The sequence below is a fragment of the Scomber scombrus genome, chromosome 23 (genome assembly GCF_963691925.1).
Source record: "Scomber scombrus chromosome 23, fScoSco1.1, whole genome shotgun sequence".
Lineage (NCBI taxonomy): Eukaryota > Metazoa > Chordata > Actinopteri > Scombriformes > Scombridae > Scomber > Scomber scombrus.
The window spans coordinates 8,884,801-8,902,604 of record NC_084992.1 but is presented as its reverse complement, the minus strand read 5'-3'; positions in this window follow the sequence as shown (position 1 = coordinate 8,902,604).

Sequence of the window (17,804 nt, the reverse complement as noted above, 5' to 3'; positions counted from 1 at the left end):
TCAGTTTTTGAGAGAGAGCAGAAAAGAGACTATTGCAGTAGTCGAGTCTAAGGTTACAGCGAGCTTTATGAATAGTAAGCCAAATGTCAGAATAAGAGTTCTAGAGCAATGGAAATGTAACTGGCCTAAAGCCACCAGGGCCCGGGAGTACAGTGACTGGGAAGTGCAAACCAACAATATAAAATGTGAAACACTTTACAATGTTTGAGACAAATTTACAGTTTGAAAAACATTTTGACATATCATAAAACAAAATTACATTAGCAAAACATTTTTACCAGTCCCGTAACAAATTTACATCTTAGAAAACAAATTAACAAGACGAGAAACACTTTTACAAGCGCCGAGACAAATTTACAAGTCCCAAAACACTTTAACAAATGACACAAACCGGAAAGGGCAAGTACCAAATACCAGACGTGACATGGAAGTGATAAAGTGAGGGGTGACAGTCTGTACCAGTACACCAGTATGTTTACTCAGCTGCTTGATAAACCATATATATATATGGTAGAAATATAGATATATATATATATATATATATATATATATATATATATATATATATATATATATATATATATATATATATATATATATATATATATATATATATATATATTTCTATGAACTAAGCTAGCTAGCTGCTACTGTCTTGCCATTTACAACACTGAACGGAGTTTTCTTCTTCTCTCGACACTTTCACAACTACAGTCTCTACAGCACCACCTAGTGACGGAATTTGTACAACGCTTAACTCGCTAACTCGTCATAAACTCCTGGGGCTGCTAACAACAGTTAATTTAAACAAAGAAACTGTGGTTCAATCATATACACTTGTGGGGTTTTTGTGAGTAATTTAGTTCATTTAATGGATTAGTTTGCATTGCAATCGGTCCATTCACGAGTTAAGCGTTGTATAAATTCCGCCACCAGGTGGTGCTGTAGGGTCAGTAAAAAGTGTTGAACATAGCATGAGAGTAGCAGCTAGCTTAGTTCATAGACACGTATATGTATGGTTTGATGACGGTCCAACGTATGCTCAGGTTAACCGTCACAATAAAGGCAAAGCCAAGAAACACAAAGGTAGGTAAAGTCTACACTCATCATCATGTTGGTCTCAGACACATTATTTATTTGTCACTGAATATTTTGTGTTTGAATGTATGTTTATTTTACATGAATATAATAATTATCATTATAAATTATAACATTACTGACAAATGTTTAATATTCTCTCCATTTATAGGAAAATCAGCTCCTGCAGCAACTGATGAAGCTGTTTATTCTGAAGTTAAACCAGGAACAGCTCATGGTAATAATTATGTCATGTTATATTCAGACTTTAATAATTAATCATACTTATAATTAGATGAATAATCTCATATTGCGATTTCCAAAGCGTTATATTCTGAATAACCCAACACGTCTATCTTTTTCTGCAGCAACTGATGAAGCTGTTTATTCTAAAGTTGAACGTGTTTTAGATGACGGTCCAACGTATGCTCAGTTTAACCGTCACAATAAAGGCAAAGCCAAGAAACACAAAGGTAGGTAAAGTTTACACTCATCATCATGTTGGTCTCAGACACAGTTAAAATTTTGCAATAACTGAGCACATTACACTGTTTGTGATGATTACATTGAATATCTTGTGTTTGAATGTGTGTTAATTTTACATTATGTGTGTAAAATCAGCTCCTGCAGCAACTGATGAAGCTGTTTATTCTGAAGTTAAACCAGGAACAGCTCATGGTAATAATTATGTCATGTTATATTCAGACTTTAATAATTAATCATACTTATAATTAGATGAATAATCTCATATTGCGATTTCCAAAGCATTAAATTCTGAATAACCAAACACATCTATCTTTTTCTGCAGCAACTGATGAAGCTGTTTATTCTAAAGTTGAACGTGTTTTAGATGACGGTCCAACGTATGCTCAGGTTAACCGTCACAATAAAGGCAAAGCCAAGAAACACAAAGGTAGGTAAAGTCTACACTCACCATCATGTTGGTCTCAGACACAGTGTCATGTATGTAATGTGCTGTAAGTGCTTGTAATTACTACTTTGTCAATGAATATCTTGTGTTGGAATGTATGTTCATTTTACATTATGTGTGTATGGAGTGCTGAAGAACAGTATTTATACATCAGTGTGTTACTGTAAAAAGTGCATTACTGACAAAAGTTTAATCTTTTTTCCATTTATAGGAAAATCAGCTCCTGCAGCAACTGATGAAGCTGTTTATTCTGAAGTTAAACCAGGAACAGCTCATGGTGATAATTCTGTCATGTTATGTGCAGACTGTAATAATTAATCATATTGATAATTAAATAGATTATATGTCACAATAACATTTGGAAAGCATCTTTACATCTTGAATAATTATACATCTATTTTTGTGATTGTCTTTCAGGTGTGTAAAGACAGCTGTGTGGACAAGGCCAAATAAATATGGCTAACAGCATTTTATAACCATTGTGTGCATCTCTGCTATCCAAATATCAGCCATGCTCAATGCTTCGTACAGTTAATATAATAAGATTATATGAAATAATTACATCATGTGGATTTAATACTTTGTTTTTAGCAGAAAGTACAAGACTACTGAGGTTTATGTAGTATTTCTTCACAGTATTATTATTGTATTTGTTCAGTTATTTTTCAATGTATTTTTAAAATTTTGATTGCAGCTATTTCAAAAATCAGCAGGAGGTATCAGTTTGAAATGTGTAAATGATATTAACCAGGTGATACTGCAGCTTTAAACTCATATACTATATACATACATATACATATATATATTTTCATAAATATTTTTCAGTGTTGGATGAAAAAGCTTCAGGATGGACGTCAACAGTTACTTTTATATTTGTAATAAACTGCTATCAAATGTTACATGTAAGTTTTTCTGTTGTTATACTGGAAAGTTTTCATGAATTTACTGGTGTTATATGTGCTTAAGTGTTTTTGGCATCAATAAACTTTTTAAAGTATTAAATAATCAGTGGTGTTTTCATTTATTTTTATATTTAGATAATATATATTCAATATTTATATAACTGAGTTAGCTAGAGTTTAGTATTTTTATTTATTACATTTGAAGCTCTAGGAACATCTGGGGAAAAAAACATTTAGCTTCTTCCTCCTGATCTTAAGAAATGTTGCCATCCAATATCACATGTGAATATTACCTAATATGATCTGATCAGAGAGCAGACAGAGTTGAGGAAGCAGAGAGGAGAGTGGCGCACTACTGATCCAATGAACGATGAAGAGTCATCCATCAAATAGTGAATACAGAGGTAGAACAGTCATTAAATGTGAAAAATGAACCTCCACACAAAGTAAACTCAATCCTTTTTTATTTGAAGGTCTATGTCTAGTTTTTGTAACTAGATGTTGCTATTTCATCATTTGATGTAAGCCTTCATTTTTTATATATCTTTCTCATTTATATATATATATATATATATATTATATCAACTTTCATTGCTTGATGTGTGCTGTGTGCTCTGGCTTTCTGTTGTATGATGTTTCAGATTAAGAAATAAATGTTGACTTTCCATTTCCTTACAGAAATGTAATGTTGCCTCACCAGAAAAAAGAAAAAGAAAAGGATCAGCACAAGAGAGGATGAGACAAGTGACAGCTTTATGAAGCTGAACATTTATTCAGAATCTTTCCATCATGCCACAAATATTAAAGTAAATGTAACCCCCGGTTACTAAAACCTTGACAATAGATTAATAAATTAGATGAAAAATTAAAATTAATCAAAACTTGATTAAAAGAAGGTGACTCTATGTGGACAAACATATTAAATGTTTAACACAATAATAGTTAAACCAGCTTTCCCACTATAAAGAACCATGTTGAGATGCAGCAGATCTCTTTCTATCTGTGTTATATTTATAAACTGATGAGATGGACAAATATGCATTTCCTTTACTTGATTCGAAGTATATAGGCCTACTGGTCAAATGTTACTACATGTGAAGGTTGCTGAGTCCAATTCTTACTTGAGTTAAAGTAAGTAAGTACTTAGTTTAAGAAATACTAGTATTCAACAGTACAAGTATTTTTACTTTTTAATGCATTGTAATGTAATGTTTATTTTGGCAATAAATGGGTTTCAGTGACATGCTGAAATACATCCTTTGGTTGGTCTAGGACTTGACCTTTTATTACCTTTCGTTTCTTACACCCAACAATATAAACACAATTTTCACATTTTACCTGATTTCATAATTTTCCTACTGTTAAAAAAATAAAACAAAACTTTGAATGCAATAAAGCACTTGAGGTTGATACTCATTCTCTATCCACAAATCGATTTATATTACAAAACAGGATAACTCAATTGTGAGTTTATTTAACAATTAATGACAAAGATGTAGTGATGAATATCAGGTGATTTGGTTCCAGGGGTGTTGTGGGAGCGAGAGAGAGGGGCTGTGCAAATAAATGCTGTGAAATAGAAGGGCATTGAATACTACTACTACTACTACTACTAACCACCACCACAACAACAACAACAACAATAATAACAATGATAATAAATATGTAAAAAAATGTAAAAAAAAAAAAAAAAATTATAAAAAAGATAAGCAAAAGTCTAAATAATAAACAATAAGGAAATAGGAACAATGTAAAACCACTAAAACAGTTTAATATAGCATGCAAAGGGGTAAGGTGGGGTGGGGGCTCCCATATGGGAATGCTATTGTAATAATTCAGAAAGGTGCTTAACCCAAAAGCACAAATTCAGATGCGAATCAAGTTTCCAAATAAAAATGTATTTAAGTCAGACAAAAAATAAACCAGGCGTCAAACTAAAGAAACTAAACTGAGAAAGGGAGGGAAGTGTAAAACAACATCTAAATACTGTGAATACTAAGGCTAAACAGACAGGATGAGAGCAATCTAACAGGGAGTAAGTGAAAAAGGGCTTTACAAAAAGGGGACACTGATGAGGATGATGAAGGCCAGCTGGAAGCTCAGGGGAAGAGAATGAGGTGCAGGGCAGAGGGTGGCAGGAGAATTAATGATACTAAATGAACAGGGAGAACAACCGGAAACAGTGCTAAGCAGATGACCCTGTGACAGCTATGTTAACATGTTTTACATTTTAAATATTGCAAGCAGAAACATTACAGCATGCTTCCACTTTCACTGGCCGAAGAACTTATTTTCTTAACGTAAATATTTCATTTGCTTTATTAAACATGAGGCAATTTTCACTCCTGCACTGTGTTTGAAATGACTGAAATGTCTAATTTTTTTAAGTGCTTCAGTTGTTTGTCCCCAAAGTTTCCAAGTCTTCACATCAGAGTTTACGCTAGACTAGACTTTTTTTTCTTAATACTCAGTAAAATAAATTAATAATTCTATAGATAATAAAGAGGATTGCATATTAAACTCTGAAATAGCACACTAACATCTCTGTAGTTGACCTTTTTAAATTGCAACTGTGGCTCTCTTCGTGCTCACTTCCTTTCATGAAACTATATCTGTTCTGTTTTGCTCAAATTGTGTCACTTCCTGTAGATTTAGTCATCGCCAAACTTGAAACCTTGATTTCACTCTGAATTTAGGACTCGGTATAGGTACTTGATGCATTAAGGGGGGGTGGCTGTGGCTCAGGAGGTAGAGCAGTCATCCTCCAATTGGAAGATTGGCAGTTCAATTCCCGGCTCCTCCAGTCTACATGTCGATGTGTCCTTGGGCAAGACACTTAACCCCTAGTTGCTCTCGTTGCTGTGCGAACGGTGTATGAATGCGAGTGAATGGTTAGATTCCTCCTGATGTGCAGGTTGGCACCCTGCGTGGTAGCTGCCTGCCATCAGTGTATGAATGTGTGTGGAATGCGGTGAATGAGTTGTAGTGTAAAGCACTTTGAGTGGTCAAAAAGACTAGAAAGGTGCTGTATAAGTACAGTCCAGTCCATTAAAGGTATCAACCAAAAAGACCCAGCACCAGTTTAAACGATATCTGCATTTGATCCTTTTTGTACCCCGATCTGGAATAAAATGACTATTCGTATGTTTTTGCTCACTGGCCATCTACAGCTGCAGCTCCAACCCATACAATCACTGATGATAATACTTCACTGTGCAGTCTTGTACAGTTAATACATAAATAAATACAATAAATAAATACAGTTCAATAGATATTTCAATAATTTGAGCACTTTAAAAATGTCATTCGCAGGTTCTAAAGTAATTTAAAAACCTTCTGGGGCAACATCCTTATTAAGTGAATCTCTGCTTGTCTTTCAACTACAAAAATGTGTGTTGCTGCTCACATAGATGGAAACATGCTAAAAACCAACATACAGTAAAGGCCCCTATGGAAAACAATATGATGACCAGGCAAAAAAGATATTAGAGGGCAAGGTATTAGATGTTGTAATATTTGAATCACCTATAACATTTCCTGTTAAAAATGCATCTGTCTGTGAGGGAGCACTTTACAAGAGGAGGTGAGTGTGTGTTTTCCATCAGACAAGACAATTCCACCAAAAATTCAAGTTTGTACGTTTTGGCCACATTTCATTTTAAAATCACTATTGGACACATGCTTACAGGATGTTCTGTACATGCATACAATGATACATATGCACAACACACATGAAAACATAAAAACACGGCACTATGAATAGAGCATAGGGCACAAAGTATTACATGCACAAATAAACATTACATAAAATGCTGGGTATGTTTAATAAATGCAATTTAATTTAATGATCTTATGTGCAAAAATACTATCATCCATTGCCTAGATGAGACATAACAATATTTCTTACTTTACTCTTTTTTAGAGCCCAAGCACAAAGCTTTTCAACAGAGCCAATCTAAGAGGTTTCTGCAAGGCCAGGACATCAAGTCTAAACATGTCAAAATGCTGTTGTCAAACCTTGCGTTGTGTAAAAGGGAAGGAAGCACAAACTAACTAAATTTCAGAAGCAAAAGGAGTTGCAACAAACTCTTAATCTTACATTTGTTTGAGATGTAACGTCTGTTACATTACTATGTGGGCACAAGACTGACTTTGTACATTTTTGCTCTCCTATGAAATAATTAGTCTTTAATGTTATGACTTTTGCTCTCACACCTGCATCAAGTCCAGCTTTCTGTTTTCAAATCTATTCTAAAACTGAACGCTGTTGGGATGTTGCATTATTGTTATGTTGGACAGTTTTTATATGAGCGCATTTCTTTACCTCCTTTTCTGATACAGAATAATCCAGCTACATTTTTATAAGACTAATGAAATGAGAGTCTAAATCTTAAAAAAAACAACTTACTAATGTGTCTTTCTAATCCATTCCGTTACTTATTTTTCATCCTTTACTCTTGCTCTCGATCAGGACAGTTCAGCAATGCAGTCAACATCACTATACAGAGTGAGTTACTGTGTAATTTATTCATTTTTTGTATTTCAATTATTCATTACATCAATGATAATCCCAATAAATATGAGTTTGTAACATTTTATATACATATATGGAAACATAGTGTAATTTCTTCTGTCTGACCAGATTTGTTCGCAGCTTCAGCCATAAATGAACAGGTCACTGTTTGTGCGTGAAGTAGTAATGGGAATTATCATATTTGCCCTCAAATACAACCCTAATAACATTATACACAAAATCCACATAGAACAGATGTGTTTTCACCGTGCCTGTACAACGTCAGCCATTAAATAAACAGTGCTGAGAAAATCAGACCAATGGTTGAACACAGTTGCTGACCCCTGCATTACATTATGTGCTGTTGGAATTTATAGGTGACAATTTCGCCAATCACCAAAAACATTTTCTCTAAAAATTCCACATTCCCAGTCACCATCTGGGGAAATAATGCTGTTTGGTTGACAGCTGTAGTGTACAGAAGTTAGTATGTCAATACAAAGTGTTAAACAAGTACCACTTTCTTCTTGCTTGTTTGTTTTGTTGCTGGTTTTTAGATATCTGCTGTATATATTATGGGAAAGTCAACTTTATTTACAGAGCACATTTCATACAAAAAGAAATATAATGTTCTTCACAAGGCAAGAGCAATCCATGTATAGTTGTATAAAATACATGCGTACATATCATACATGGAGCAAATAGACATGTACATTAAAACAGGAGCAGACACTGTAACGGTTGCTCTACCTGGTTAAACAACAATAAAAATGAAATGTCTTGAGTCTGCTTTTAAGGGAACTAAGCATTGGGGCGTCTCTAACATTACCTGGAAGTGCATCCCATCTGTTTGGAGCATAATAAATGAAAGCAGCTTCTCCTGCTTCAATGTGCACACAGGAGACAACAAGAAGGAGACCACATCTGATGACTTGAGGCTTCTTGTTAGTTCATATTATGGCACAATCAATTCCCTAATATAATTAAGGGTTATTGAGAGCCTTGTAAATGTGTAGGAGGATTTTAAAATCAATTCTAGCATATACTGGAAGCCATTTCAAGGATTTAAGAACAGGTGTGATGTGAATTTTTCTTAGTCCTGGTTAAAATATGTGCAGCAGCTTTCTGTATTAAGCTGCAATCACTTTTCTCAGTTTTTGAGAGAGAGCAGAAAAGAGACTATTGCAGTAGTCGAGTCTAAGGTTACAGCGAGCTTTATGAATAGTAAGCCAAATGTCAGAATAAGAGTTCTAGAGCAATGGAAATGTAACTGGCCTAAAGCCACCAGGGCCCGGGAGTACAGTGACTGGGAAGTGCAAACCAACAATATAAAATGTGAAACACTTTACAATGTTTGAGACAAATTTACAGTTTGAAAAACATTTTGACATATCATAAAACAAAATTACATTAGCAAAACATTTTTACCAGTCCCGTAACAAATTTACATCTTAGAAAACAAATTAACAAGACGAGAAACACTTTTACAAGCGCCGAGACAAATTTACAAGTCCCAAAACACTTTAACCTTCCTGTCGTGTTCGGGTCAAATCTGACCGATTTCCATTTCGATCAATCATAAATATTGTGTTTTACATTTTATTGTCTCAAGGGCTTATGATATCCTCCACACTAGGCATTTGAACATATACAATTGCTGATCACTACTTTCATTGAATTTTGAGTTGTTTAGTCAACTTTGTAACACCTGTGGTGTTCCCGGTCAAAAATGACCGCCATAGGAAATGAATGGGTGACCCTAGATTGTGTCCATTCATCAGATAGTACACAACCACAAATCCACCACCACCACCACACGCACACACAAACACACCTACACGCACACACACACACACACACACACACACACCTACACGCACACACACACACACAGAAACACACCTACACGCACACACACACACCTACACGCACACACACACACAAACACACCTACACGCACACACACACACACACACACGCACGCACATACACGCGCACGCACACACACACACACTCCACCCCACGTGAACCCCTTTCAGACTGACCATGTGTCCTCTCTTTCCCGTGCTTATGTGCCTGTCCCCCTACGTGAACCACACCTTCCAGACTAAACGTGTAACACTTCAAAGTTACCAATTAGGTGTTTGTTATGGGAACCTGGCTCTTTCCCGGGCTAATGTGTCCATCCCCCCACGTGAACCACACTTTCGATACAAAACGTATGATATCTTCTCACAGATCCCCAGCTTGCTTGTGCATTGCTCTTATTTTACTCTGAACACAATGAGTCGGCGCCTGATCAGACGTTTTTCTGTCAGAGAGGCTCTTGACCTTTTTTTTCAAACTGATGAAGACGGGATTGGAGTTGAACCAGAAATAGAGGAGGATGTTTCAGAAATAGAAGACAACGATCCTGATTTTGATCCAGACCATCATGAGACCGAACAGTCAACAGATGGCGAGGAAGAGGCCCCTGAGGAAGAGGCACCTGGGGAAGAGGCCCCTGTGGAAGACACACCTGAGGTGACATTCCAGTCCAAGGATGGCAACTTGCTCTGGTATTCATCCCCCCAGGACAGAGGAGGCAGATCAAGAGGGGAAAATATCATTAGGATGTCACCAGGGCCAACACGGTATGCAACATCTCGTGTGGATGACATCAAGTCCAGCTTCCAACTCTTTTTACCAGAGTCCATTGTGGAAATTATACTGGCGATGACAAACCTGGAAGGGGGGCGTGTGTTTGCGGACACATGGAAGGCCTTGGACCAGGTAGACCTCCAAGCCTACATGGGTCTGTTGATTCTAGCAGGAGTACATCGGTCCAACAATGAGGCTACAAAAAGTCTGTGGGATGCAGAGTCAGGGAGGCCTATATTCCGGTCAACTATGTCCCTGCAACAGTTTCATGTCCTCTCAAGAATTATCAGATTTGATGACAGAGCTACACGACTTTTCCGCTGGCGAGACGACAAACTGGCTGCCATCAGGAACATTTGGGACAGGTGGGTGGAGCGCCTACCACTGATGTACAATCCAGGCCCTGATGTGACAGTGGACGAGAGCCTGGTCCCTTTCAGAGGTCGCTGTCCATTCAAACAGTACATCCCAAGCAAACCAGGCAAGTATGGGATCAAGATCTGGGCAGCATGTGATGCCAGGAGCAGCTACGCCTGGAATATGCAGGTTTACACAGGGAAACCTGTTACTGGAAGGCCAGAAAAAAACCAAGGCATGCGTGTTGTGTTGGACATGACAGCCGGTCTCAAGGGGCATAACATCACATGTGATAACTTTTTCACATCACATGGGCTTGGTCAGGAGCTGCTGAAAAGAAAGCTCACCATGGTGGGGACAGTGAGGAAGAACAAGCCTCAACTTCCCGTGCACTTTCAAATGTGATGCCTACGTTTGCAAGGCACACTGTGACCTGATTGCAAAATGCCACTCCTGTGTCTGAACACACACACACACACACACACACACACACACACACACACACACACACACACACACACACACACACACACACACACACACACACAATGTGTTCATGTTGATGTTCTGATGTTCTGTGAATTTGGTCTCTGTTTTGATTTTTCTACAATAAATGTTAATTTTGGAATACAACTTTCAATTTCTGTGTCTATTCACTGCAGTTATTCATGTAACCAGTAGTCTGAGACATTGTTTACAGGTTAAAAGGGAGTTAAATACAATTTGGTGACGATCAATGGTTTTTGTGTTAATTTAAGGGCAGTTAAAACAGGCCGGTCAAATTTGACCGGGAGCACCAAAGTAAGGGGGGAGAAACGAACACGACACAAAGGTTAACAAATGACACAAACCGGAAAGGGCAAGTACCAAATACCAGACGTGACATGGAAGTGATAAAGTGAGGGGTGACAGTCTGTACCAGTACACCAGTATGTTTACTCAGCTGCTTGATAAACCATATATATATATATATAGTAGAAATATATATATATTTCTATGAACTAAGCTAGCTAGCTGCTACTGTCTTGCCATTTACAACACTGAACGGAGTTTTCTTCTTCTCTCGACACTTTCACAACTACAGTCTCAACAGCACCACCTAGTGACGGAATTTGTACAATGCTTAACTCGCTTAACTCGTCATAAACTCCTGGGGCTGCTAACAACAGTTAATTTAAACAAAGAAACTGTGGTCCAATCATATACACTTGTGGGGTTTTTGTGAGTAATTTAGTTCATTTAATGGATTAGTTTGCATTGCGATCGGTCCATTCACGAGTTAAGCGTTGTATAAATTCCGCCACCAGGTGGTGCTGTAGGGTCAGTAAAAAGTGTTGAACATAGCATGAGAGTAGCAGCTAGCTTAGTTCATAGACACGTATATGTATGGTTTGATGACGGTCCGACGTATGCTCAGGTTAACCGTCACAATAAAGGCAAAGCCAAGAAACACAAAGGTAGGTAAAGTTTACACTCATCATCATGTTGGTCTCAGACACAGTTAAAATCTTGCAATAACTGAGCACATTACACTGTTTGTGATGATTACATTTAATATCTTGTGTTTGAATGTGTGTTAATTTTACATTATGTGTGTAAAATCAGCTCCTGCAGCAACTGATGAAGCTGTTTATTCTGAAGTTAAACCAGGAACAGCTCATGGTAATAATTCTGTTATGTTATGTTCAGACTTAAATAATTAATCATACTTATAATTAGATGAATAATCTCATATTGCGATTTCCAAAGCGTTATATTCTGAATAACCCAACACGTCTATCTTTTTCTGCAGCAACTGATGAAGCTGTTTATTCTAAAGTTGAACCTGTTTTAGATGACGGTCCAACGTATGCTCAGGTTAACCGTCACAATAAAGCCAAGAAACACAAAGGTAGGCAAAGTCTACACTCACCATCATGTTGGTCTCAGGCACAGTGTCATGTATGTAATGTGCTCAGTATTTCCAAAATTCTAAGTATTTGTAATGATTACTTTTTCATTTCATACTTTGTGTTTGAATGTGTGTTTATTTTACATTATGTGTGTTTGCAGTGCTGAAGAACAGTATTTATACATCAGTGTGTATATTCATTATCAGTATGTTTACTAAATTCAGTAAAAGTCATAATACTCTGCTTTGAGCAATGTGAGCATCATTGTACCGTTATTCTTTAATTATCAGTGGAGACATTTACCCTGACAACCCTTCAGTACATTATCATTATAAATTATAACATTACTGACTGTAAGCGCTATCTTTTCCAATAAAAGATGCTCTTGTCTCTCGGTTTTCATGCCTCCATGTCCGACGCGCTCCGTGCGTTGTTAAAGGGTTTTCCAGTTTCATGAAATCCAAACACTCTTCTCTGGTTCCATATATTTATTTTCAAAAAAAACTTAAGTTGCTTACCGCAGCATGGAGTGACAGACAGATCAATTCAGTTCACTTCCTTCTTTTCCAATTGTTCAAACAAAAAACAAAAACAACACATAGCAGCGGTCTAAAACTGTATGGCTGCGTGCCTAAAACCGAGAGCCCCGCCGGCCCCACTAGCCAACACTAATATACCCAGGTGCTGCAGTCACCTGTCTATAAAGAGGAGGCGGAGGTGAGAAACGGCATCAATTATGCATAGTCATGCCGGCCTCAAAATAACCAGAATTAACAATAATCACAATTTCATAATTCTTACCAATTCAACTAATAATTCAAACCATAATATTTTATGTTTGTATCTCATAATTAATTAGATAAATAATAATAGTAGACCAGAAAAAATCAAATATTCATCGAAACATAAATCAAGCATTTGGCTCCAACATTCCGGCCCCTAATTGGCATGTAGGAACAAATGTCAATTATCTAAAACAAAACGGAGGAGCCAAAGTCCTTTTCTTTTTTACAATCAGTACAGTTTCATACATTTTTTTTTTCTTTTTCTTTTTTTTTTTTACAATCATTATGAAGTCTGTAGATCCTTGAACACGATGTACATTGAGTATGTACGAGCAAAAAGTCCAAGGATGTGTGCATGTGTGTGTAAATGAATCATGGGGGGGCTGTGGGGGCATGTGTGTGTGTATTTCAGACTCTCTATGGAGCCTCCAGGATAAGAACAAGTTTGGTGATAGGCCTGCAGAAGGTGCTGGTCTTGGTCCGAACTTGCACTTGTCTTACAAATCCCTTGGAATCCGGTAAGGTTTCTGTGACTTGGCCCATAAGCCAAGAGCTTCTTGGGGCTGTATCGTCAATGATTAGGACGATGTCTCCTTTGTTAAAGTTTTGCGTTTTCCTTGTCCATTTGTGTCTTTGTTGAAGTTCAGGCAAATATTCTTTTATCCATCTCTTCCAGAACATATCTGCCATGTACTGAACTTGACGCCATCTCCTCCTGCCGTAAGAATCATCTGGACTGAAAACTCCAGGCGGTATGGAGGGTTTTGTTTTGAGAAGTAGGAGATGGTTTGGTGTCAAGGGTTCCAAATCCATGGGGTCGTTGGATGCTTTAGTGATTGGTCTATCGTTAATGATAGCTTCTACCTCACAGAGTAAGGTGGCAAGTCCTTCGTCATCCAACGTTTGCTGGTGTAGGAGAGTGTTGAGAATTCGTCTTATAGTACGGATTTGTCTCTCCCAGACTCCTCCATGGTGTGATCCTGCAGGTGGGTTAAACAGCCAAGAGATGCCTTTATTAAGAGCAGCAGTTTGAATCTGAGAGTTGTCCAGAGTTTGAACAGCTTCCCGCAGTTCACGTTCTGCTCTGACGAGGTTGGTCCCATTATCCGACCTCATGACTTTGACAGGGCCTCTTCTGGAGACAAATCTCCTGATTGCATTTATGCAGGAATCAGTATTGAGAGTATGTGCAATCTCTATGTGAACTGCCCTGATATTGAGACATGTGAATACAACTCCATATCGCTTGACAGTAGACCTTCCACGCTTTATGTTGAATGGACCAAAGAAGTCTACACCCACGTTGGTAAAAGGTGGTTCATCTGGAGTGACCCTTTCCTTAGGTAAGTCAGCCATGAATTGCTCACCTTTCACAGCACTCATCTTCTTGCAGAGGACGCATTTGGAGATGATTTTTCGTATGGCTGAGATAGCTCCTGGTATCCAGAATTTTTGTCTCAAACGTGATAGAGTATGACTTCTGCCACTATGTCCAATATTCTCATGGATGTGTCTGATAATGAGTTTTGTCACATGGTTGATTTTTGGCAAGATGACAGGGTGTTTGGATTCTGATGGCATAGCAGACTTGCTTAATCTACCACCGACTCTTATCAGTCCATCCTGCAGAATTGGTGACAGCTTATGGATATGGCTGCTTGTTTTCACTGCGTTTCCTTTCTTTAAAGCGGTCATCTCATCTGAAAAGCTTGTTTCCTGGCAGAACTGAATGATTGCAACTTCAGCTTCTTGCAGATCTTGCACAGAGAGAGCTTGTTTGTCCTGTTTGTCCTGTTTGTCCTTTTTATTCCCAGGTAAATCCTTTTTCTTTGTAATTGCCAATTTTAGTGTAGCTTTGACACGAAGAATCCAGGCCACAGCTCTTTTAAGGCGGTGCCAGTCAGAATACCATGAGAGCATCCTATTGACGGTGTTTCCGCTCTCTTCCACAACAGCAACGTTTGATACAAGCACCTTAACCTCTGGATCCTCAGGAGTGAGGGTTAACTCTGAATCTGGTGTCTCAGGCCATTCAGATTCGGGTTGCTGAAGAAACTCTGGGCCGGAAATCCAGGTCATAGACTTTAAGAAGCTGGGTACAGAAACACCTCGTGAAGCACAGTCAGCAGAATTCAGGCTGCTGTTCACATACCTCCACTGAGAAACATTGGAAGCAGATCTAATAGTTGCGACTCGATTGGCGACAAAGGTGTTAAATCTAGAAGTCTCATTCCTTATGTATTTTAGCACTGATGTGCTGTCGGTCCAGAAGACTGATGGCACAAGAGGGACTTCAAGCTCTTCTTGTAACATCCGATCCATTCTTACTGCTACAGTAGCTGCTGTGAGCTCCATTCTTGGAATAGTTATAAGCTTTAGAGGAGCCACTCTAGCTTTGCCAATAAGAAAAGCACAGTGAACTTGCTGATACTTATTTGACATCCTCAAGTAGGAGACGGTGCCATAGCCACTCTCACTCGCATCAGCAAAATGATGAAGCTGTGCTGAGTCAAGTTGTCCTAAACCATCAGGTTTGAGGCATCTCCTAACCTTGTAGTCTTCCAGCAGGCTCAAGTTTCTCAACCAGGTAGACCATTTTTGATGGAGACTTTCGGGAATTATCTCATCCCATCCAAGCTTCAAGCAGCAGAGATCCTGCAAGATCTGTTTAGCAGGAAGGATGACCGGAGCCAGCATTCCAAGCGGGTCATAAATGGAACTAACCATAGATAAGATCCCACGCCGGGTAAGTGGCTTGTCTTGGAGCTGGATTTTGAATTTAAAGGAGTCTGTCTCAATGCACCATTGCACACCTAGTGCTCTTTCGACAGGCAAGATGTCTTGGTCAAAATCCAGGTCTCTGACCTCCTTGGCTCGGTCCTCCTCGGCTATGGAGAGAATTAACGCTCTGCTATTGCTGATCCACTTGTTCAATCTAAAGCCTCCTCTGGCGCACAAAGCAATTAGGTTTTGAGCAAGGGTAAGTGCTTCATCCTCACTCTCTACAGACTTGAGACAATCGTCTACATAGAAGTTTCTGAGCACTGTAGAGATGGTTTCTGAGTTGAATTCTGCCAAGTTGTCTGTTGCACACTGCCGCAGAGCGAAGTTCGCACAACTTGGAGAAGATGTAGCTCCGAATATGTGTACAACCATTTTGTACTCCTCAAGCTCTTTGCTCCAATCTCCGTCAGGCCACCAGAGAAACCTTAGAAGGTCAGAGTCTTCCTCTGGGACTCTGACCTGATGAAACATCCCCTCTATATCAGCCATGAAGGCAACAGGTTTCTGACGAAGTCTAGTGAGCACACCAACAAGACTATTGGTCAAGTCAGGACCTTGTAGCAGATGGTCATTCAGACAGGTACCCTGATAGCTAGCACCACAATCGAATACCACCCTAAGCTTGTGTTTTTTTGGGTGGTACACTCCGTGGTGTGCTATGTACCAAATCTTCCTGCTCTGGCTTGTCTTAGCTTTCTCTTCCGGCGTTAATTTAACAGCAAAGCCTTTGTCCAGAATGTTAACCATGAACGTCTTGTACTCTTCACAGAACTTATTGTTCTTTACAAACTTCCTCTTCAAATTGAGTGTCCTTTGTTCGGCGACACAGCGATTGTTTGGAAATTCAGTGTCTCCTTTCCTCAATGGCAGTCCAATACTATAATGTCCATTTACCAACTTGATGGACTTGGAGACGCTTTCCATGAACATTCTGTCCTCCTGTGACATTTCAAGGCGCTCTTCATGCCGACGCTCCGGGAAGTCTTGTTCGATTTGCTGCTGCAGCAATTCGTCTAGCTTGACAACAGAAATCCTATAGGCCATTACAATCTGTTTTCCAGCTTTTGAGACACTGGTCTTTCGAAAAGGACCATTTACAGTCCATCCCAATGCAGTTTTAACAGCATATGGTCCATTTTCCTTGCTGCTTATCACTTTCCATGGCTCCAATGCCTTTGGAACATTGCTGCCAATCAGCAGACCAATATCTGCATCAATTTGAGGGAGGTTAACCTCTTTCAGATATGGCCATTGTACCAGATCCTTTTCTGTAGGAATATTTTCCTTTTTTACAGGGATTTCCTTCTGCATGTAAGTATCAGGGAGACCAATGTATTCATTGCTGTCTAAGCTACATATCTCCAGATCAGACGCTGTAGCTGTCTTGACAACTTGCTCTTTATTCATTGTGCGTAGCAGTATGTCAGTTGCCCTTCCAGTCAGTTGTAGCTGCCTGAGAAGTGCCTTGGTACAAAAGCAATCAGTGCTGCCTGGATCTAGGAAGGCATACGTTGTGATTGTTTTGTTATTTCTTTTGTTTTTCACTTTCACAGGGACGATAGCCAGGACGGATTCAGATTCACCGGCCCCAGTATCACTCGATCCATGTTCTTTATTCTTTATTTCCACCAGACCACTTGTGATAAACTTTTCTTTGTTGTCTTTGAAGGCTGTTAATGCTTCGCTATTGTTGATATGTAAAGTGGTGGGGTGCTTGAGTAAACACACTTGGCACGTAAGCCTTTGAGAACATCCTTTGCTCATGTGCCCTGCCTCTAGACATCCAAAGCACACCCCTTTCTTTTTCAGGAACTCCAGCTTTTCTTTGTGGGCTTTCTTATTAAGTTGATAGCAGGAGTCAAGTTTGTGAGATCCATTACAAAATAAACAAAGCTTGCCAGGTCTTTTAGTAGCAGATGGACC